We start from the raw sequence: 23,356 nt of genomic DNA, 5'->3' as shown, positions 1-23,356 counted from the left end.
AGATAGATGAGAGATGAAAGGAGTGATTAGAGAAATCATGACAATGTTTGAGATGGTGGTAGGCTGGTTGTAACAGAAGAGGGAGAAAGTGATAACTGACAAAGAAGGGCGTATTTTGGTGACAAGTGGGTTGGGCTATTAGTTGGGTTGGGCCATCACTTAATTAGGATAGTTTCTTGTTTTTATTTTAAAGGTGTTTCTATTTGAATATCCCTTATATTAATATATGTGAATGTAGATCAAAAAATTGAGTTTTAATTTATTTTTATATATACGATAATTGTAGAATTTTTGTATATAGTTATCTCTTCAAACGTAAATCTCCAAATTAAAGATAAAGATTTATACGTAAATGTTCAAATTAAAGATAAGAGTGTGAATATTTTCGAATTAATAAATATATCACATATAATAAACAACATATTTTTTAGTGTAGAGATAACAGATACTAATATTTGTCAGTGTAGATCAAAATCTTAAGTTTCAATTTAGTTCTGGTATATACGATAAATTTAAAATATTTATGTTTATAAATTAAAGATATGACGGTGAAGGCCTTCGAATAAATAAATATATCACGTATAATAAATTATAAATATGTTAATATAAAATGACGGATAATAATACTTATAAATATAGATCCACTATAAAAAAATGCCTAAATACAACGGTAACACCCCTTTCTTAAAAATAGAAGGAGATATTACCTATAATCCATAAACCTACAAACGGAGTACTAATATATTTCTAAACAAAAATTAAACAGTCTAAAATCTTTAAAATAATATTAAATATCCAAACCGTCTAAACCAATAATATAAATATTAAAATCTCTAAATAAATAATTAAGTCTAGATAATTGATAAGTGACATTTTATACCACTTAGAACGTCTTAAAATGGCTTAAATTGGTGTCTTGAAATCAAGTATTTTGTGTATTTGATGCGTTTTTCTAGTGTTTATGCATTTCAGGGTATTAGTTACATTTCGGGGGAGGAATCATCAAGAATAAGTCTTGGCATGTGTTCATCATTGCGAGAGGAAAGGAATGGGCAGATTACGGCGAAGAATCAGAGCAAACCTGGATTTTTTCCAGTAGAGGCCTGCGCGCCCGCGCAGAAATACTGAGCGGCTGCGCAGCAACCTGCGCGCCCGCGCAGCTATGCTGAGCGGCCGCGCAGGGTCGGGGAAAAAGATAAATTATTTTAGACTTCTACTTCTGTTTGGCTTCCAACTTCTATGTAATCTGAGTTTTATGGGACTATTATATAGGTAGATTTGAGACGTTTTCACAGAGAGTATGAAGGAGATTATGTTTCAGATTGTGTTTTACGTAAGAAGCGAAGGAGATAAGGAGAAAGACCGATTTAGCACACCGCAACGAAGAGGAAGCATATATTCTTATAATTCTTGTTTTGTTGTAACGTTGGATGCTAGTTTTCTTGCTTTGACTTATTTACTCTTGTGACGTACTTTGTTTTAATATAATTAGTTTAGTTATTATTTTCTTGTGTTTGTTTATCATGATTTCATATGAACCCATGATGGCGATAAGTTCTATTATGGGCTAATCGTGATCATGGGGTTGCAACGGATTTATTATGGAATTCTTTAGTTAATTGTTCAATACTTTAGTATGTGATGATTGTTTGATATCTAGTATTGGTTGTGCGTATTCATCTTATGTGCGTCGCGAACATATAAGATAGGGTGTTAATCTCTTGTGAAGCGACGTTGGATCTTGAGATTTAGAACTTGCCATGCTAGCATAGGTTCATGTACGTTGTGCATGATTAGTGGGTAACTCTAACCGTTTTATTTGCCCTATGTAATCAAAAAGGGATAACTTGTGCTTAAATCGTTGTGTTGTCAATTTCTGTAGACATATAGGAACTCAACATAATTGATGACTATTCAACTTCTATCTTAATTGTGGATGTTTGGTAGAATGGTATTAGTACAATGAAAGTTGGCTTTTATCAGTTTCGTGTTATTCGATTAATATCATCACTGTCACATGCTAAAGGTAATAACAATGGCTATAGAAGGAAGTAATAATGAAGTTGTGATCTCATGAGTGTTTTATTATTGATAAATTGAAGTGTTAGTTAAGTGGTTAATTAAGTAGTTAATTATAGTTAATATTTAATCAACAATTTTAAGTGTTATTATCTTAACATTGAGAAGTAATCATACATTGGTGAGTGAGTTTAATTAGACAATAATTTAGTCTGAGTCTTTGAGGGAACGAACTAGAAAGTATTCTATATTACTTGTGAACGCGTATACTTGCGTGAATATTAGTGCGTATTTTTGCCCTAACAAGTTTTTGGTGCCGCTGCCGGGGACTCGACGTATTTGTTTAGTTTATGTACTTACCATCATTGGTCATTAGGACTCAGTGATTAGGACGTAGTAGTTACTTACTCTTTTCGGTTGTGTTTCAGGTACTTTAGCAAGCGTTTATGCAAACTCGTTCTCGTGCTCGCAAGAGGACTTTAGATACAGCTGAGGAGACAGACGAAGTTCTTGATATTCCGGAGAAGTTAGATTTTGAGGACTCGGATTCAGGAACTGAGCAGAAAGAACCAGTAAACATGGGAGATCGTATTGTTCAAGCTGATCCAGCTCTTATGGATTTTTCTCGGCCTAAAATTGATGACATTCAGTCAAGCATCCTTCATCCGGCTATTCAAGCTAACACCTTTGAAATCAAGCCGGGCACTATTCAGATGGTGCAGAATTCTGTTTCTTTTGGAGGAGCGGCAACTGAAGACCCCAACATGCACATAAGGAATTTTGTCGAGATCTGCAGCACTTTTAAGTATAATGGCGTGACTGATGAGGCTATCAAGTTGAGGCTTTTCCCATTCTCACTGAGGGATAAGGCTAAAGACTGGTTACATTCTGAACCAGCTGGGTCCATCACTACGTGGCAAGATCTTGCGCAAAAGTTTCTGGTGAAGTTTTATCCAATGGCAAAGACTGCTGCTATGAGGAGTGCTCTTACTCAGTTTGCGCAGCAACCTACAGAATCTATGTGCGAGGCCTGAGAACGCTACAAGGAAATGTTGAGAAAATGTCCACATCATGGAATGCCGGATTGGATGGTGATCACTGGTTTCTATAATGGTTTGGGGGCCCAATCTCAGCCCATGCTCGATGCAGCAGCTGGAGGCGCCTTATGGGCTAAAAGCTATACTGAGGCGTATAATCTTATCGAGACGATGGCTGCAAATGAGCATCAAAACCCAACTCAGAGGATGACGTCAGGCAAGGTAGCAGGTATTCTGGAAGTTGATGCAGCCACCGCTATTGCAGCCCAGCTCCAAGCGCTATCAATGAAGGTTGATTCTCTGGCTACATATGGAGTTAATCAAATAGCTATGGTTTGTGAGCTTTGTGCAGGTTCTCATGCTACGGATCAGTGTTCTCTTGTCAACGAATCTGTTCAGTATGTGAATAATTATCAGCGACAACAGCAGCCTGTGCCAGCGACCTATCATCCTAATAACAGAAATCATCCAAATTTTAGCTGGGGGAATAATCAGAATGCTATTCAGCCACCATATCAGCAAGGAGTGAGTAAACAGTTTAACCCACCTGGATTCCAGCAACCACAGCAGTATGCTACAAGGCAATCATATCCTCAACAGGGAAGTGCAGCTGCACCCACTAGTGATGATTTTGAGGAACTTAAGCTGTTGTGCAAGAGTCAGGCGGTTTCTATCAAGACCTTGGAAAATCAAATCGGTCAATTAGCCAATGCAGTGCTCAATCATCAACCTGGCACTCTTCCCAGTGACACGGAAGTACCAGGCAGGAAGGAAGCTAAAGAGTAAGTCAAGGCTATTACCTTAAGGTCTGGAAAAGTGGCTGATGCTGAAAAGGCAAAGGAAGTAGAAGCTGAAATTAGAGATGAAGAATCTAAGCAAAAGGAGAAAGCGGCGGAACCAAGGAAGACTACTGTTGAACACACTCTGCCTGAGGCCAATACAGGGGAGAAACAACTCTATCCTCCACCACCTTTTCCTAAGAGATTGCAGCAACAAATGCCGGATAGACAGTTTGGGAAGTTTCTGGAGGTGTTCAAGAAACTTCACATCAATATACCTTTCGCTGAGGCTCTGGAACAAATGCCTAGTTATGCGAAGTTTATGAAGACTATTCTTTCAAGGAAGGTGAAACTGGATGACCTTGAAACCGTTGCTCTCACGGAAGAATGCAGCGCTGTTCTGCAGCAAAAGTTACCACCAAAACTGAAAGATCCAGGAAGCTTCACCATTCCTTGCACCATTGGCAATCTAAATTTTGACAAGTGCCTTTGTGATTTGGGAGCAAGCATTAATCTGTTGCCGTTGTCGATCTTTAAAAAGCTGGATCTGCCTGATCCAAAACCCACATACATGTCGCTACAATTGGCTGACCGTTCCATTACTTACCCAAGGGGCATAGTTGAGGATGTGCTCGTCAAAGTGGATAAGCTCTTCTATCCAGCAGATTTTGTTATTCTGGATTTTGAGGAAGATAAGAAGATTCCCATAATCTTGGGAAGGCCTTTCTTGGCTACTGGCCGTACCTTGATAGATGTGCAAAAAGGTGAACTTACTATACGGGTCCAAGATCAGGATATGACCTTCAATGTATTCAAGGCAATGAAATTCCCTACAAAAGATGAGGAGTGCTTAAAAGTGGATGTGATTGATACTGCGGTTACTTCGGAACTCGATCACATGCTAATGTCTGATGCATTGGAAAAGGCCTTAGTGGGGGATTTTGACAGCGATGATGAAGATAGCAACGAGCAATTACAATATCTGAACGCTTCTCCCTGGAAGCGAAAGCTAGACATACCATTTGAATCTCTTGGTACTTCTGACCTTAAGAATGCTGAAGGGAAGCTCAAACCATCAATAGAGGAAGCACCTACCTTGGAGCTCAAACCATTACCTGAACACTTGAGGTATGCTTTTTTAGGTGATTCATCTATGTTACCTGTTATTATTTCATCTGACCTTTCAGGTAGTGAGGAAGACAAGCTCTTAAGGATTTTGAGAGAATTCAAATCGGCTATAGGATGGACCATAGCAGACATCAAGGGGATAAGTCCTTCATATTGTATGCATAAAATTCTGCTAGAGGAAGGTAGTAAGCCAACTATGGCACAGCAGCGAAGACTGAATCCCATCATGAAGGAGGTGGTGAAGAAAGAAATTCTGAAATGGCTGGATGCAGGCATCATTTATCCTATTTCTGACAGCTCGTGGGTGAGCCCCGTACAATGTGTACCTAAGAAGGGAGGTATCACTGTGGTCGCAAATGAAAAGAATGAGCTCATCCCTACTCGAACAGTTACAGGATGGAGAGTATGCATGGATTATAGAAAATTGAACAAAGCCACAAGGAAGGATCACTTCCCTCTTCCATTTATTGATCAGATGCTTGACAGATTGGCGGGTCATGAGTATTTTTGTCTTCTGGATGGTTATTCCGGGTATAATCATATTTGTATTGCACCAGAGGATCAGGAAAAGACTACCTTCACTTGTCCATTTGGCACATTTGGTTTTCGCAGAGTTTCGTTTGGGTTATGTGGTGCCCCGACCACTTTTTAGAGATGTATGATGGCTATATTCTCTGACATGATTGGAAATAACGTCGAAGTGTTCATGGATGACTTCTCCATCTTTGGACACTCATATGATGAATGTTTGAATAATCTGCGCGCCGTACTCAAAAGATGCGTGGAAACTAATTTGGTGCTTAATTGGGAGAAATGTCATTTTATGGTGCGTGAAAGCATTATCCTTGGGCATAAGGTCTCTAGCAAGGGTCTGGAGGTGGACAAGGCCAAGGTGGGAGTCATTGAAAATCTTCCCCCACCTAATTCTATGAAAGGAATCCGTAGTTTTCTTGGTCATGCGGGTTTTTATCGGCGATTCATCAAGGACTTTTCAAAGATATCTAAGTCGTTGTGCAATTTGCTTGAGAAAGATGTGCCGTTTAAATTTGATGATGAATGTTTGGCAGCATTCAAGACTCTCAAGGAGAGTTTGATCACTGCACCAGTTATTACAGCACCAGATTGGACAGAACCGTTTGAGATGATGTGTGATGCGAGTGATTATGCGGTAGGTGCAGTTCTGGGACAGCGCAAGAAAAATCTCTTCCATGTGGTCTACTATGCGACTATTCGCTATCTGGTTTCTAAGAAGGATTCGAAGCCGAGACTCATTCGTTGGGTGCTTTTACTTCAGGAATTTGAGTTAGAGATCAAAGATAGAAAAGGTACTGAGAATCAAGTAGCTGACCATCTCTCTAGGTTGGAGAATCCCGATTCTACTTCACAAGATAGGACGTCAATCAATGAATCTTTTCCGGATGAGCAGTTGTTTGCAATTCAGGAGGAAGAACCATGGTTTGCAGATATTGTAAACTATCTTGTCAGCAATATAATGCCTCTTAATTTGACATCCGCTCAAAAGAAGAAGTTTCTGCATGAGGTGAAGTGGTATATGTGGGATGAACCATATTTGTTTAGACAGGGAGCTGACCAGATCATCAGGAGATGTATCCCGTTCTGTGAGACGGAGGGGATATTACGAGACTGCCATTCCACGGTTTATGGTGGACACTATGGAGGTGAGAAGACGGCAGCTCGTATTCTGCAAGCAGGTTTTTTCTGGCCTACTTTGTTCAAGGATGCTCATCAGTTTGTTTTAAGGTGTGATCATTGCCAAAGAGTGGGAAATTTGTCAAGGAAGGATGAGATGCCATTAAATATGATGCTTGAAGTCGAGGTCTTTGATGTGTGGGGAATCGATTTCATTGGGCCTTTTATCTCGTCTTGCAATAATCAGTACATCTTGCTGGCAGTCGATTATGTCTCAAAATGGGTCGAAGTTAAAGCTTTACCGACAAATGATGCAAAGGCAGTGCTAAATTTTCTTCATAAGCAAATTTTCACAAGGTTTGGAACACCTTGGGTAATCATAAGTGATGAAGGATCGCATTTTTGCAACCGTAAGTTCACTTCTATGATGCAGCGTTATAATGTGAATCATCGAGTAGCTACTGCCTATCATCCGCAAACAAATGGTCAAGCGGAAGTGTCTAACAGAGTGATAAAGCGTATTCTAGAGAAGGTTGTTTGTCCGTCAAGGAAGGATTGGTCTTTAAACCTCGATGAAGCTGTTTGGGCTTACAGAACAGCATACAAAACTCCACTTGGGATGTCACCGTTTCAGTTGGTGTACGGTAAGGGATGTCATCTACCGGCGGAGCTTGAGCATAAGGCCTACTGGGCATTGAAGAAATTGAACCTGGATTTAGATGCAGCTGGTAAGAAAAGAATGCTTCAGCTTAATGAACTTGATGAATTTCGACTTCAAGCGTACGAGAATAACAAAATGTATAAGGAAAAGGTGAAGAGGTGGCACGATAGGAAGCTACATCCTAAGTTATTTGTGCCAGGGCAACAAGTTCTTTTATTCAACTCTCGGCTCCGACTTTTTCCTGGGAAGTTGAAATCAAGGTGGTCTGGACCTTTTATTGTCAAAACTGTGTTTCCACATGGAGCGGTGGAAATTTTTGAGAATGATTCGGACCAAGCATTCAAGGTTAACGGTCAGCGGTTGAAGCACTACTATGGGGACATGGCAAACCGAGAGGTGGTTAGTGCCATTTTGTTGACTACTTGAGAAAGGTACGGAACGTCAAGCTAATGATGAAAAAGAAGCGCTGCGTGGGAGGCAACCCATGAATTGTTGTTATAGGAACCCTTAGAAATTAATAACCTATCCAAAAACACAAAAAAAATCAAAAAACAGGGGCTGAAAATTTTTTTTTCCAGAGACCCTCTGCGCGCCCGTGTAGCTATGCTGAGCGGCCGCGCAGCTATGCTGAGCGGCCGCGCAGCTATGCTGAGCGGCCGCGCAGCTATGCTGAGCGGCCGCGCAGCTATGCTGAGCGGCCGCGCAGCTATGCTGAGCGGCCGCGCAGATATGCTGAGCGGCCGCGCAGGGGTCGAGTTCCAGAAATTTTTTTACAGTTCAGAAAAAAAAACAAACAAAAACACAAAAATAGTTTTAGCCCATAAACCCACGAATTGTTCCCACTACCCCATCATTTTAGCCCTTAATTCCCAAACCCTAATCTAATCCACACCCTATATATACATACACCTATCCTACATATCTCCCACAAAACTTCCTACACTTAAACCCTCTCACAAACATCAAAAATCAGTTCTTACACACTTTTATTCACGAATCAATGGCACCCAAGAGAGCACGCACTATTGACAGCAGCAGCACAGTTCCTACTGCTGATTCATCGAGGGGTACTGCTGCAAGGCCTCGATTAACTGACAAAGCTGCGGAGGAGGAGTACACTAGGCTGTTGGGGAAGCCGATTCTGAAGGAGAGGGGGTTTTTACCATCAGGGAGGGATGTTGAGTTGTTGCCCATGATTGCAGAGAAGGGGTGGATAGCTTTTTATGAGTCACCCGAAGCAGTACCGATGAGCGTTGTTCGCGAGTTCTACGCGAACGCGAAGGCTGAAAAGAATGGGTTTTCTGTAGTCCGTGGGCTGACGGTTGATTATCATCCTGCGGCGATTCGCCGTGTGATTGGACAGCGAGAGAGGAAGCCCGAGGAGGAGAACTGGAATGAAAAGACTGCTGAGGATTTTGACTTGGATTTGATTTGTGCGACTCTCTGTCGACCGGGCACAGTTTGGAACCGCAGTCCAGCCAATAATGAGTATCGTCACTTTCCGGCGATCGCCATGAACAGGTATGCCCGTGCATGGAATGCATTTATTTGTGCTAATATTTTGCCTTATTCGCATGCACATGAGGTCACAGTTGAGAGAGCACAGCTGTTGTGGGGAATTCTGAATGAGGAATACTATGTGGACCTTGGTGAGTTTATCTACCAAGGAATTCTGAAGTTTTTGAGGGGAGCAAAGCATATGAACATCCCTTATGCATCCACGGTTACGAAGCTATGCCGAGCGGTGGGAGTGAACTCGCCGGCTCATGAGCAGTTGCAGTTGCCAGCAGCTCCGATAGATTCTGGCACTCTGAATGGGATGCAGGAGTGGACCAGTGGTGAGCCTGAGGAGTATGGGCTGGGTTATCGTCTTCCAGGAGGGCGTCCAGCACGAAGTGCTACTATGGCTAGGCCAGGGCATGGTGAGGCTGGTTTGTCGAGAGCTCAAGAGGGTGCTGGGATGGGTGATGCCCAGTATAGGAGGCTTTCACGGAGGATGGATGCCATGTATGAGACGCAGAGCAGGTTTGCTCAGGAGCTCACCCTTACGTTAGGGACTGCTTTTCGAGGTCTTGGAGCTGATATCCAGTGGCCAGTTTTTGGTGAGGACTCTGCATACCTACCGCCTGATACTCCACCCACTGAAGGTGATGATGATGATGACTCCGAGTAGGTATACCCTGTGTTCCTTTCTACTACTTTCACTGAGGACAGTGAAGATTTTTAGTTTGGGGGTGGTAGTTAAGGAATATTGTGTGTGTGTCATTTAGTTGCATATTCATGATAGTTTAGTTCATATAGTTGCATAATTTATGCCATTTAGTTTTTTATGAATGTCATGTAGCTCATGCATTTACCATGATCCCTTTTGCAATAAGTTATCGACTGAATTGTGATATTGATGCAAGTGTAGTGATAGCATTAAGGTGATATTAAGTTGTGTAGGTTGATATGCATGCTAGAAACAATTGTAAGTCCACTAAGTCTTAAAGAATGCGTAAGGGCTAGATTGTTGTTATGATTTGGTTGTTTTCAAGGTCAATCTATTTATTATGCTTAGAATTCGATTATAGGTTCTTAGTGATAAAGACATGGAAAAAGAAAAAATTTTGGAGAAAAAAGTATGGAAGTTGTTGCTAGTTGTGGCTAGGCGTCAAATGGCTAGTAGCCGGCTCGCATATGTTGCGAGTAGTCTAGGGTTGAGCAAGATGGAGTGAAACACACTTGCTCAGAAGTTATAAAAGAAATTTTTTTTTTTGCATAATTGATCAAGAGTGGGCTCTTTGGTATTCGAGTTATTAAGTTCTTAGGGGACTTTGTGCCTAGTGACCTAAGGCTTTTAGAGTCTGGGATCCGCTAACCTAATGCTCGTTACATGGATACCATTGTATAAGTCTTTTGTGGACCTCACGCATTGCACGGTCAAATAAGCATTTGAGTTGTAAATAAAAAGCACGATTCCGTAGTAAGCTCCAGAGTTCTTGTAGTGTTGTATATCACTTTGTGCCTAGAATTTTTATTCTTTGTATAATTGTAGGATTGCCTTGAGGATAGTCTAGTCATAATAATTGGTCTAGTTCCGAAGCATATCTGTTAAGCATTTGCACACACCACGTTTCTGGCTGTATGTCCGTTTGCATGAGTTTATTGATCATTAGTTGTCTATCTGCATTCGTTGAGATGTGACAATTTGGTTGGTTAATTGTAGTAAGGGGGATCGTTGCATTTTCATATAGATTGCATTCATGCATATTTTTATTTATTTTTGAGTCTGTGACGCTTGAGGACAAGCATCGATTTAAGTTTGGGGGTGTGATAAGTGGCATTTTATACCACTTAGAACGTCTTAAAATGGCTTAAATTGGTGTCTTGAAATCAATTATTTTGTGTATTTGATGCGTTTTTCTAGTGTTTATGCATTTCAGGGTATTAGTTGCATTTCGGGGGAGGAATCATCAAGAATAAACCTTGGCATGTGTTCATCATTGCGAGAGGAAAGGAATGGGCAGATTACGGCGAAGAATCGGAGCAAACCTGGATTTTTTCCAGTAGAGGCCTGCGCGCCCGCGCAGAAATGCTGAGCGGCCGCGCAGCAACCTGCGCGCCCGCGCAGCTATGCTGAGCGGCCGCGCAGGGTCGGGGAAAAAGATAAATTATTTTAGACTTCTACTTCTGTTTGGCTTCCAACTTCTATGTAATCTGAGTTTTATGGGACTATTATATAGGTAGATTTGAGACGTTTTCACAGAGAGTATGAAGGAGATTATGTTTTAGATTGTGTTTTACGCAAGAAGCGAAGGAGATAAGGAGGAAGACCGATTTAGCACACCGCAACGAAGAGGAAGCATATATTCTTATAATTCTTGTTTTGTTGTAACGTTGGATGCTAGTTTTCTTGCTTTGACTTATTTACTCTTGTGACGTACTATGTTTTAATATAATTAGTTTAGTTATTATTTTCTTGTGTTTGTTTATCATGATTTCATATGAACCCATGATGGCGATAAGTTCTATTATGGGCTAATCGTGATCATGGGGTTGCAACGGATTTATTATGGAATTCTTTAGTTAATTGTTTAATACTTTAGTATGTGATGATTATTTGATATCTAGTATTGGTTGTGCGTATTCGTCTTATGTGCGTCGCGAACATATAAGATAGGGTGTTAATCTCTTGTGAAGCGACGGTGGATCTTGAGATTTAGAACTTGCCATGCTAGCATAGGTTCATGTACGTTGTGCATGATTAGTGGGTAACTCTAACCATTTTATTTGCCCTATGTAATCAAAAAGGGATAACTTGTGCTTAAATCGTTGTGTTGTCAATTTCTGTAGACATATAGGAACTCAACATAATTGATGACTATTCAACTTCTATCTTAATTGTGGATGTTTGGTAGAATGGTATTAGTACAATGAAAGTTGGATTTTATCAGTTTCGTGTTATTCGATTAATATCATCACTGTCACATGCTAAAGGTAATAACAATGGCTATAGAAGGAAGTAATAATGAAGTTGTGATCTCATGAGTGTTTTATTATTGATAAATTGAAGTGTTAGTTAAGTGGTTAATTAAGTAGTTAATTATAGTTAATATTTAATCAACAATTTTAAGTGTTATTATCTTAACATTGAGAAGTAATCATACATTGGTGAGTGAGTTTAATTAGACAATAATTTAGTCTGAGTCTCTGAGGGAACGAACTAGAAAGTATTCTATATTACTTGCGAATGCGTATACTTGCGTGAATATTAGTGCGTGTTTTCGCCCTAACAATAATGATAAGACCTGAAATCCTAATCAATAATTGGGGTAGCTCTCCATCACATAGTCCCAGACCCCCCTAAGCACCTGCCAGAAAAAGAATACGGCATGAGCCAAACGCCCAGTACGGATTTGGAATATAATTTGTAAAACAAAATCAGAAATGAAATTTTTAAAAATTATAGTAAAAAAATAATTTTAAAAACAAGTATGGCTGAAACAACGAGGGGTTAGGATATTTGTTGGGTAATGAATACAACACAGGGGGTGAATGTGTTTTGGATAATTTTAATGGCTTTTTAAACTTTTAAGAATGATGAACAACGTAATTTGTATTGTAGAGAAAATGTGCTTTAACATTGAATTAAAACTTGCACATGAATGCACTTATCTTTCAAAACTCGCTTAATTTTGTATTAAAATCAAGCTAGTGTTTTGCTACAAATTTCTGGGTTCTTAGTATGTTAAGAACTCAGCTTCTCTCTTGAGAGTTACAAAAAATTTCAGATCTGTTTGTTACAACTTAAACAAAGCATCCAGTGTTTACTTTATAGAATAATAAACACTGGTTTTTACACAGCATGCAACGACATGTACTAAACCCTATTTTGGATAACCAAATCTTTCTATTTCTGGCTTAGTGTATCTTTGCTAATCTTGCCTGACTGTGACTTTACTTTTCCAGTTAATCTTGGCCTTTGATCTTGTACTCTTTAAGCTGCTTTTCTAGACTTTCTAAATGAGTATTGATTTCTAGACTCTTTAAGCTGTTTGCTTTGAGATTTCCAGTTAGTCATATAGAGAACTTGACATCTCGATGACTTATCAGGATCTCTAATTAATCTATAGTTGTTTGTCTTATCGAAGTGTCCGAGTTCTCCGTAAGAGAATTTGGCTTGTCTAGATCTCTCATCTTCATGTCTTCACTTTGGCTTATCGATATCTCTGAGTTCTCTAGTGACAAATTGTCTTATCGATATCTTAGAGATCTCTAGTGATATTTTGACCTATCGATATCTCAGAGATCTCTAGTGAAATTTTGACTTGTCGATATCTCAAAGTTCTCTAGTGAAGAAATGACTTGTCGATATCTCCATTCTTCATGTCTTCAATTTGGCTTGTCGATATCTCTGAGTTTTCTAGTAGCATTTCTTGACTTCTCGATAAGTCATTCTGGAGTTCTCGAATGACTTCTCTATAACACATAATATGTGACTTGTAGATTTCTTGACTTCAAATATTTCTTCCAAAATAGATTTATTCAACTCCAAGCTTCTTCACACTTTCTATGAGGCATGATCTTCAAGATCTTCTTCCAGAGTTTATTCTTAGGCTTGAAACTGTTTTACAAAAAAATACTCTAGTCTAATCTATTTACATTTTCACAGACTTAAGTGTTACAATACAGAATGCAAACTTAGATTATAATACAACTTACTTAGGATTGTCAATTTGACTTAGTCTTGTTATAGTACAGGCATGTCTTGCACAATAATCCCCCCCCCCCCAATTTGTGAGAAGATTGCTTATCACACATTCATGCTTGTTAACAAGACTAACCCCAAGCTACAATGAAAAATTAGACTAAATATACAAGTTGACAAAAACATAACATTTATGCATTAGGTGATTTCTTTTAGTTCATCAGATACATACATCAGACAAAAGTCTCATCTCCTGTTTCTTCTCTAATTAGGTCCTTTAGGTGTACAAGAATTTCAAGTTCCTCTATGATTGGTGTTCCTCTTAAAGCTTCCACAAGTTTGAGTTTGTCATGTATTGAATAGTTACTTAGTAAATCAATCCTAAATCTTGAGAATGTGCCAGCTTTGACATTTAGAAATTTCCCATCTTTGGTAACTCTGCTCATCCCTTTTGCCTTGAGATCTTCAGATCTTTAAATGTACATTTCTATTTTCTCATCATACTTCCTCTTCCTCTCCTCATATTCAGCCTTGTTTCTTCCTCTTCTTTCTTCCCTTTCTATCAAACCATTCATCTAAAACAGATCTCCATGCCCTGGTTGCAGTGTCCTTATCCTTCAGTAAGCTTATCACTCTCTTGATTTATGTGGGTGAAAAGGTCTCCATTAAGTTGCTGCCAAGAAATGTGAAGGACCCATCCTGAAAATAGATTCTTACTTCCCTTAGTGTTACAACCCAAACTCTGACCATTTCTTCAGCTAGTTGTTGAAAGTAGTCTTCATCTGAGATGCACCAGTTTAGAGGTAGAAAATCACTTTGCTTGTAACAATTCCAGATGGCCCTATCAATAACTTTCTCTTTCTTAGATTTCATCCCAACATACTTGTAGTAAATTTTGAGTGATAGATTGACAGAAGGTAGGTTTATGATTTTCTTGAGAAATATTTGGCTTGAGGTGATTGGTATTTTCAGAAAGGTGTTAGTAGTCTATTTGTACAAGTATTTAGGCTTTGAGCTTTGACGTGATTTGGTATTTGAGTTTGTTGACATAGAGGGTTGAGGTTGGTTAATTTGGATATTTAGGGTTTTTTGTTGTTGTGGTTGTCATACATCTTCTTTTTTCTTCCTTTTTCTTTCTTCTCCTCTCTTTCTGTCATCTCCCTTCTTCTCATCTTGCTTTTTGCCCTTGTCACCAGTTGCTCTTGAGGATTGACTTGGATTTGAGTCAGAAGAAGGTTGATCACTTGGCTTCTGCTCATCGTCATCTTTGTCATCCTTTAAATTTTAATTTGTGGTAGGTAACACGTTGTCTACATTTTGAAGGTATCTCCCCAAGATTCTGATCATTTGCTCATCTTCAGGGTTCTTGTTAATTTTTGTCTTTAGATCAGTTTCAAGGGTCATAATCAGCTTCAAATTATTCCTTACACAATTTTTAGGAACTGTGAAGTATCTGCATTTTCTGATTTATGAACAGATGTAGGCAATCCCGCTGCGTGGATGGAGATAGGCTTCAGGAAAAGCATCTATCTGAGCATTTTTGAGTTCCTTTAGTAGTTGGGTGTCTTGTGTCCTCTGGAATTACTGTATGCACTTTGTCAATTATCACATCCAACTCAGATGCTCTCAGTCTTTGAAGATTGGTGAGAGACACCTGGAGACATCTGTCCAATCCACAGTCATTCACATTAGCTATGATTATCTTTTCCAGAAAGTTATCAACCTTGACAATCACCACTCTCACAAAGTTGATGTTGTTACCCAAATATTTCTTGTATGTCATGTAGTTGCTATGGAGAGACACCCTTAAAACTGACAGAAGTTCATTGAATTCCTGATCTTGACAAGAACCTTCTACAGCTTTTGGGAGTCTGTCTTGTCCAACATCTTTTGAGAATTGAGCTTTAGAAGAGCCTGTGGTTGATTTTCTAGGCTCCTTTGACTAACTAGCATCCTTGGATTGTTGAATACTAGCTTCCATCTCCCCCTTAATCTTGGAAACAGGCATGAGCAGGGGAGTTGGTAATTCTGGCCTCACAGACTCAAGAAGTGCAGGCAGTGGGATATTGAGCTTGCCCATGATGGCTCCCAAAGTAACAAAATTTTGCATTTATAAGTGCTTGTGGGAGTCCACCAATGCTTGAATGTCTTCCTGTTGACTCTGCACCAGTGTAGTGAGAGCATGCACTTGAGCTGTGAGTTGGTCATTGGAGGCTTGCAGAGTTGGGACTTGACCTTGGAGAGCTTGAATCTGTAGATTTGTTGATGTAGAGGCAGGTTGAGATGTGGAAGTAGATGTAGAGGTAGATGGTTCAAATGCAGCTTGCACATGCTTCTGTATTTCATCAATGACCAAAGGGGAAGGAGTGTATCTTGCAGTGTGCATTTTATCCAACTTCCACCTTGTGTCATTAGAATTTGTTGTGTGATCTTGAACTACCTTGTGTAGAGTTTACTGTAGCGACTGGGAATTTCACGACGTGATTAAGTGAATAAAGTATACTTTTGTGTTGTAATTCTAAACTATGTGAATAAAATGTGATTATGTGAATTATGTCTTATTATATGAAGAGGAAATGTTTAAGTGAATATTATATTCCAGTCTGACGTGTCATTTGGTATAAAGAGAATAATTGAGAAGCGTAATTGAAAACGCTCAGCATCGGGCTGTCAGACAGGACGTGACCCGTTACGCGAAAAGTGGTTATTAATTAAAAAAGGGAATTCTTATGATCGAATGTATTACGATATGAGTTGTGATATGTGAATACGTGCTATTACTTGAAAATATGCTTGATTATGTGCTCTGGTTTTTTTTTAAATGATTTTAAGGGATTTATTTGATTTAAAATAAGGTTTATTGAACCTTTATATATTTTATAAAATTATCTGAGTATGGTCAAGGCGTGAAATTTGTTTTATTATCTTAAAAATAGTCATAGAGACTTTATAAAAATGATAGATGGAATTATTGGTAATCGGTGTATTTTAAAATGATTTTATCGAGTTATAATTCTATTTTGAGCGCAATCTTGTAAAATTTATAGAAAATAAACCGTACGCTTAAAAATTATTTTAAAATATGTCTAGAAAGCTAATTTTGAGATCTATATTCTAAAATTGTTATTCGTGACATTTTCATCTTTTCTGAGAGGGTTGTGTATTAATTAAATTTATTTTGAGTTAAATAAAAAGAAGATTCTAGAGTGGGTTGGCAAAAGAGCAAAACTCCCCTGCCATTTTGGCTATAAAAACCCACCCCTCCCTCTTTTTCTTCTCTCCACCCAGCCATTCTTTCTTTCTTTCTTTCCTCTTTTCTCTCTCTTTTCTCTCTTCTCTCTCCCACTCTCTCTCTCTCTCTCTCTCCTCTCTCTCTCTCTCTCTCTCTCTCTCTCTCTCTCTCTCTCTCTCTCTCTCTCGGCTTTCTCCTTCTCTCCCTTTCTCTCTCTTGCATGCAACATCAAAACTTAGTCCAAATTCAAAGATCTTGCTACCTATAGTCATCATTTTTAATCTTCTACTCATATACCATTTGACTTATCGAGAACTCACTCGAGAAGTCTTAAAATGACTTATCGATAAGTCAATTAGACTTATCAAGAACTCAATTCTCTATATACTTTTGATCACTTTAATTCTACCATGCTAATTTTACATATTGAAAATATAAAGCAACATCCAGACAGTTTACTTAAAATTTGAGAAATTCCAAGCTGATTTTAAAATTTGGAAAAATAAATATGCAGAGATTTCTAAAATATTTATAATTCATATTCCAGTTAATTTCTAATTAAATCAAATTAATTTGATTTACTAGAAATTAATCTGCTGCAACACATTAGCTGGGTTCGTTCCTTAGGATGAATAATTTAACATACCAATTTCACCAACAAGTCTGGTGAAAGTTGTTTATCCAAAGGTTTAGTAAAAATGTCATCTAATTGTTTTTCAGTTGGAACAAAAATGAGTTCAATGGTACCATTTGTAGCATGTTCTCTAATAAAATGGTACCTTATATCAATGTGTTTTGTTCTAGAATGATTAACTGGATTAGCCACAATGGATATAACACTACTATTTTCACACATAATTGGAATTTTGTGTAACACTAGGCCATAATCCATTAGCTAATTTCTAATCCAAAGCACTTGAGCACAACAACTTTCAGAAGCTATGTATTCAGCCTCAGCTATGAAAGTTGACACAGATTGTTGTTTTTTGCTATATCAGGATATAAGTCTTTGTTCAAGAAACTGACAACTTCCACTAGTACTCTTTCTGTCAACCCTGCATCCAGCAAAATCTGCATCTGTGTATCCAACAAGTTCAAAACCAGTTCCTTTAGGATACCATAGTCCTAAGTTTGGAGTCCTCTTCAAGTATCTGAAAATCCTCTTCACAACCATCAAATCTGATTCTGTTAGATTGGCTTGAAATCTTGCACACAGACATATTGCAAACATGATGTCTGGTGTACTTCCAGTTAAGTAAATCAATGATTTAATCATTCCTCTATAACTTGAAATGTCCACACTCTTGCCCTTTTTATCTTTATCCAATTTTATTGTTGTAGACATATGTGTAGATTCAGGTGGACGGCCAATCATGCCAAACTTTCTCTATAAATCAATGATATACCTAGTTTGGCTGATGAAGATTCCATCATTTCTTTTACTGACTTGAAGTCCAAGAAAATAACTTAACTCCCCCTTCATACTCATTTTATATTCACTCTGCAAAAGCTTAGAGAATCTTTGGCACAGTTTTTCATTAGTAGAACCAAATATAATATCATCCGCATAGATCTGTACTAGAATCATATCATCACCATGCTTCTTGTAGAAGAGAGTTTTGTCAATTGTACCTCTAGTGAATCCATGCTTAATTAAAAAATTTGACAGTGTGTCATACCAAGCTCTAGGTGCTTGTTTAAGTCCATAGAGAGCCTTGAGGAGCTTGTATACAAAATTTGGAAATTCTGGATCTTCAAAGCCAGGTGGCTGTTGTACATAAACCTCTTCTTCCAACTCACTATTAAGGAATGGACTCTTCACATCCATTTGATATACCTTGAAATTTGAATGTACAGCAAATGCCAGAAAAATCATTATTGCTTCAAGTCTTGCAACTGGAGCAAAAGTTCCATCATAATCAATTCCTTCCTCCTGTGAGTAGCCTTTTGCAACCAACCTTTCTTTGTTTCTGGTAATAATTCCATTTTCATCCATCTTGTTCCTGAACACCCACTTTGTTCCAATGATACTTCTGTTCTTTGGTGCAGGAACCAATTTCCAAACTTTGTTTCTCTCAAACTGATTTAACTCTTATTGCATAACAGATATCCAATCAAGATCAACAAGAGCTTCTTCAGTTTTCTTTGGCTCAACTTGTGATAGCAAATATGCATGAAGGCATTCATTTGCAGTTGCACTTCTAATTCTCACTCCAGCAGTTGGATCACCAATAATTACTTCTCTAGTATGACTTCTATCCCACTTCCTTGTGTGAGTTTGTTGACTTTTATTTTCTGCGTCTTCTTCATTACTGACATGACTTCCAGATTTTTCTTCTCTTTCTCCCCCTGAGTTTCTGCTATCAAATTCAGGTCCATGAGATAAGGTTCCACTCTCATGATTCACTTGTTCAATTGGCTCTTCATTTGTTCTTTGATTTGCATTAACTTCAGCTTCATCATCAAAATCAGTGTCAATGTTGAGATTTTCAAACTTTAGGACTTCAGCTTCATTTTCATCAAGGAATTCCAAGCCTGGGCACTTGTAATCATCAAAAGTAACATCTGTGCTTTCCATAATTTTCTTCTGCTCAATCACATAGACTTTATATGCAGCTCTCTCCAATGAATATCCCAGAAAAATTGCCTCAAAAACTTTAGAGTCAAATTTCCCACATATTTAGAGTTGTCCTTTAACACATAGCACTTGCTTCCAAATACACGAAGATGCTTCACAATAGGCTTTCTCTTGGATAAAATATTTACAGTAGTAACATAGTTCATAATTACCCTGAATAGTTCATATTCAAGCTTAATGATACCATATTTCGTAATTACCCTGAATATTTTATAATTACTCAAAATCAATCACATATTTTATATTACCCTGAATTTAAAGTATTTGCAAATAAAAGTAAAAATATACATTGAAGAGTAGATAGTTCCGATTAGAATTCTTGGGAAAATACTATAAAAGCCACATAAATCCTTGATGAAAGTAATACAAGGCCACATAAATCCTTGATAGAAGTACTACAAATATTACTTAGATTAGATAGTAGGTGGAGAACATTCTCCAAGAAACTCCAAAATGATTACTACAACTCCACAAAAAGATATCACAAAAGAGAGACATAATACACGTTCCAAGTCATAATTAGAAAGAAATAACTAGGATGGGCTTAGTGGAACGCCGTTGTAGCTACCCTCTTGATCGCTACATGGTTCATTCACATTTCTTTCATTCACATTTCTTTCATCATTGCTATCGGGTGATTAATCGGTAAAATCGGTGATTTTTAGAACAGAGATTTTTTGATGTTGCGAAGGGGATTTTGGTCTGGTTTTTTTTTCTGCAGGAATTTCCGGATTTTGGCTGTTTTGAAGTATTGTCATTCGAGGACCATGTCTTCCTTTTTGTTGTCTTCCGTTGCGGGAGTCTAGGTTTTCTCTTGAAGCATTTTATGCACCCCTGTGATTCTGGCTTCTGGGTTTCTGGATGTTGCAGGTTTTGCTTCATTTTTGCTTGATTGCTAGTTGGCTTTTTGTTAAGACTTTTAGCTTTGCCTTTCTTATTTTAAGTTAGGTTTGATTTTTGATGTAATTTATTTTTGTTTTTTTGTTTTTTCTCCATGTTTTTCTTAGAGCATGTTCTAAGAGAAATTTTGAAAAGTGACTCGTGTAAATTCTTTCTCTTTGATATATTTTACGAGGATTAGAGCTCGTTTACCCAAAATATAATTCCAGAGTGTTAAAAAAGAATGTTACAATAAGATATAAAAATGTTACCAAAAGATTGAATTAAATGTTACGATAGCAAATATGGTGTTACAAAAGAGTCTATTCCAAGATATTTTTGGTGTTACTAAAGGGTACGGTGTGTTGCAACAGAACCGTGGTTACACCTTTAACTTGTTACCATAGAAATAGAAAATGTAACTATAGGTACTCTATTGTAACACATTGAGAGGTGTTACCAAATTTTCAAAAAGTGTAACCGTAGACACCTATAGTAGCAGGGGCGAATCCAACACCCCCAAATTTTCAAAAAATGTTACAATAGCCGTTTTTTTGCTTTAGATAACACTTTCTGGCCATTTTTAAAAAATTTTTGGTGTTGCTACATGTCAAATATGATGTAGTGTTTATAATCTATAAAGAAGAAAATGTTTACATTCTTTGAGAAGTTTGCTCCTTTTTCTTTAAAAATGAAATGAAATGGATTGAATAGTATCTTGTTTAAGTTGTGGAATTTGAGAACCCTGTTACTTCGCACTGATAGTGGTATTTATTCTCGAAGCTTAAATTACATGCTTCCTTTCAATTGAGAAACTTATTGAAATCATGCGATTGATTTGTGATGAATGTCGACTTTCATCCTATCTTGAGCCTTGATTCTTGAAAGTCCAAACCCTTTCTTCATAACCTTTACATAGTTAGAGATAGAGATCTTCCACCTAGAGTTTGAAAGTAGAATGCCTCAGAAACTGCTATTGCTAATGTTCTTGATTTATAGAACTGTTTATATAGTTACTTCCTGAGCTTCTTTGCTCATATATTTGCTTTGACCTACCATGGTAGTTAAGAAAGAAGATGGCCAGACTTAGGCGCACCACTCGTAAGAGCGTTCCTAGAGGTCCCTACTATGTCGTAGGTTTCCAGATTCCAGAGCAGGTAGCTGTGTGTGTGAGCACGCATATGAGTTGGAAGGATTGTATAAGTTGAATCAGATACAATGGGTTATCTGTCGGTTCCATGTCAGAATCGAATAAATTTGAATTTTTTATTATTTTGGGTTGTTATATATTTATTCGGGTTGGTAGTTGTAATCTTGGCTCATACTGATCCTGTTTGGATCATTCTAGTGTTTAATTGGGGTTTATTATATCCGCTGTTATTATATTTGTTAATGGTGTGTGCCGTGTGGGTCCGTATTTCCTAACCCTGAAATTGAGGGGTTAGGAAATATCACTATAATATATAGATCTTAAGATCATTAAGGTTGGATCATTCATAAACAATTTTTAAAAAATTGAAACATCAGTATGAGACGAAACTCTAGTAAGAAGTACCGGTTAAACTAATATTTGACTGTAAAAATAGGAAACCAAATACATTTATTTTTTTCTAAATTTTTCATCATATCACTAAAATATATAGATCTTCACATCTTTAAGGTTGGATCATTCATAAATAATTTTTAAAAAAAAACAAAACATCAGTATGGGACTAAACACTAGTAAGAAGTACTGGTCAAACTACTAATTGACTGTTAAAATAGTAAACCAAATACATTTATTTTCTTCTAATTTTTTTATCATATCACTAAAATATATAGATCCTCACATCCTTAAGGTTGGATCATTCATAAACATTTTTTAAAAAAATCAAAACATAAGTATGAGACTAATAATAAGAGAATTACAAGATCTAGGATGAATATATTATTTATGTCTATTTACATATTTAAGCAATATTTAAAATAATACTTTTATTTTTCTGATTTTTTTTTCATAAAATTATATTAAAAATTGATTTTTAAAATTTTGAGCTGATATTTGGCTCCAATTTTTCCCTCTAATTTTTCTGGCTGGAAAATTTCATTAACGGGAAAGTTCTCTTCAATTTTTTGGCGTGACTAAATTCAACTTAAATCAGTCATATTTAAAAACAGTTGTATTTAGGTGGTTGCATTTATATAATTTATATAAGTTAATAAATAAATGATACAATCACAATAATATAATTTAATATAATTTAATATTACAATACATTCTATTTTTTATTTCGATTAATTCTTGAATTTATGTTAATCATCTGCAGATATTGTCCCATTCCTGATTTATCAAATATTGGGTAGACACATAAATGCTTATGACTTGTGACTGATAAAAACATTTAAACATATATTCAACTCTTAGCATATCAGTATAATCTTAGCTTATGACTTGTGCTATGTATAATCTATGATTTAAACTATTAATTATCATAATATATTACTCTAAGAATATATTAATAATAGAAATGTACGACACCATTAGGTGGAACTGGAAATCAGGTGATACCATTAGGACTAAAACCCGACCAAGTAATTAATTAATTACCTTGCACAGACGAAAGATTGGTTAAAATACTAACAAGAGCTATTCAAAATTCCTCATATACATATAGCACATTGTATATATCATCTTTATTTAGAACATACTACACATCTTTTCTCCTAAATCCAAAAAACTGGGAAATAAAAAGACTAGCATCATATTCCTATATAATATGATAATTAGTAATGAACAAAACTAAGGACTTCCTCCTATTTTAATCAAATATTACAAACTAAAGGATTAGGAGCACAACATAACCATCCACAAAAATAATATGATTAAAATAAAAAAAGATAAAAAACAATTACAGCTGTTATGCCCGGTCATGGGCCCTAAACAGGTCCCTATAGGTGCTTTGAATGGTTGGACTCTCATGTGCAGGCTAGAATCTTGGACTAATGTGACTTGGGCCATCACATGCGGGCTGGGCTCACGACATGCGAGTTGGGCGCATGACATGTGAGCTGGGCTCACACCTGTAAGGTGGGCTCATGACATGCGAGTTGGGCTTACACCTGTAAGGTAGGCTCATACTTGCCGACTAGGCTCTCATACGCGA

At 37.4% G+C, this 23,356-nt stretch overlaps 1 non-coding gene across 1 annotated transcript; it reads right to left on the bottom strand.

Moving 5' to 3' along the window:
- Positions 1-2,990: 2,990 nt before the first annotated feature.
- On the bottom strand, positions 2,991-3,097 carry LOC141715946 (small nucleolar RNA R71). The gene has a single exon (XR_012572684.1). It is a non-coding gene; the product is annotated as a small nucleolar RNA R71 (small nucleolar RNA).
- Between the last annotated feature and the right edge of the window lie 20,259 nt (positions 3,098-23,356).

The sequence above is a fragment of the Apium graveolens genome, chromosome 3 (genome assembly GCF_009905375.1).
Source record: "Apium graveolens cultivar Ventura chromosome 3, ASM990537v1, whole genome shotgun sequence".
Classification (NCBI taxonomy): domain Eukaryota; kingdom Viridiplantae; phylum Streptophyta; class Magnoliopsida; order Apiales; family Apiaceae; genus Apium; species Apium graveolens.
The sequence above is the reverse complement of the archived record's forward strand: the minus strand, read 5'-3'. Positions and strand labels throughout refer to the sequence as shown.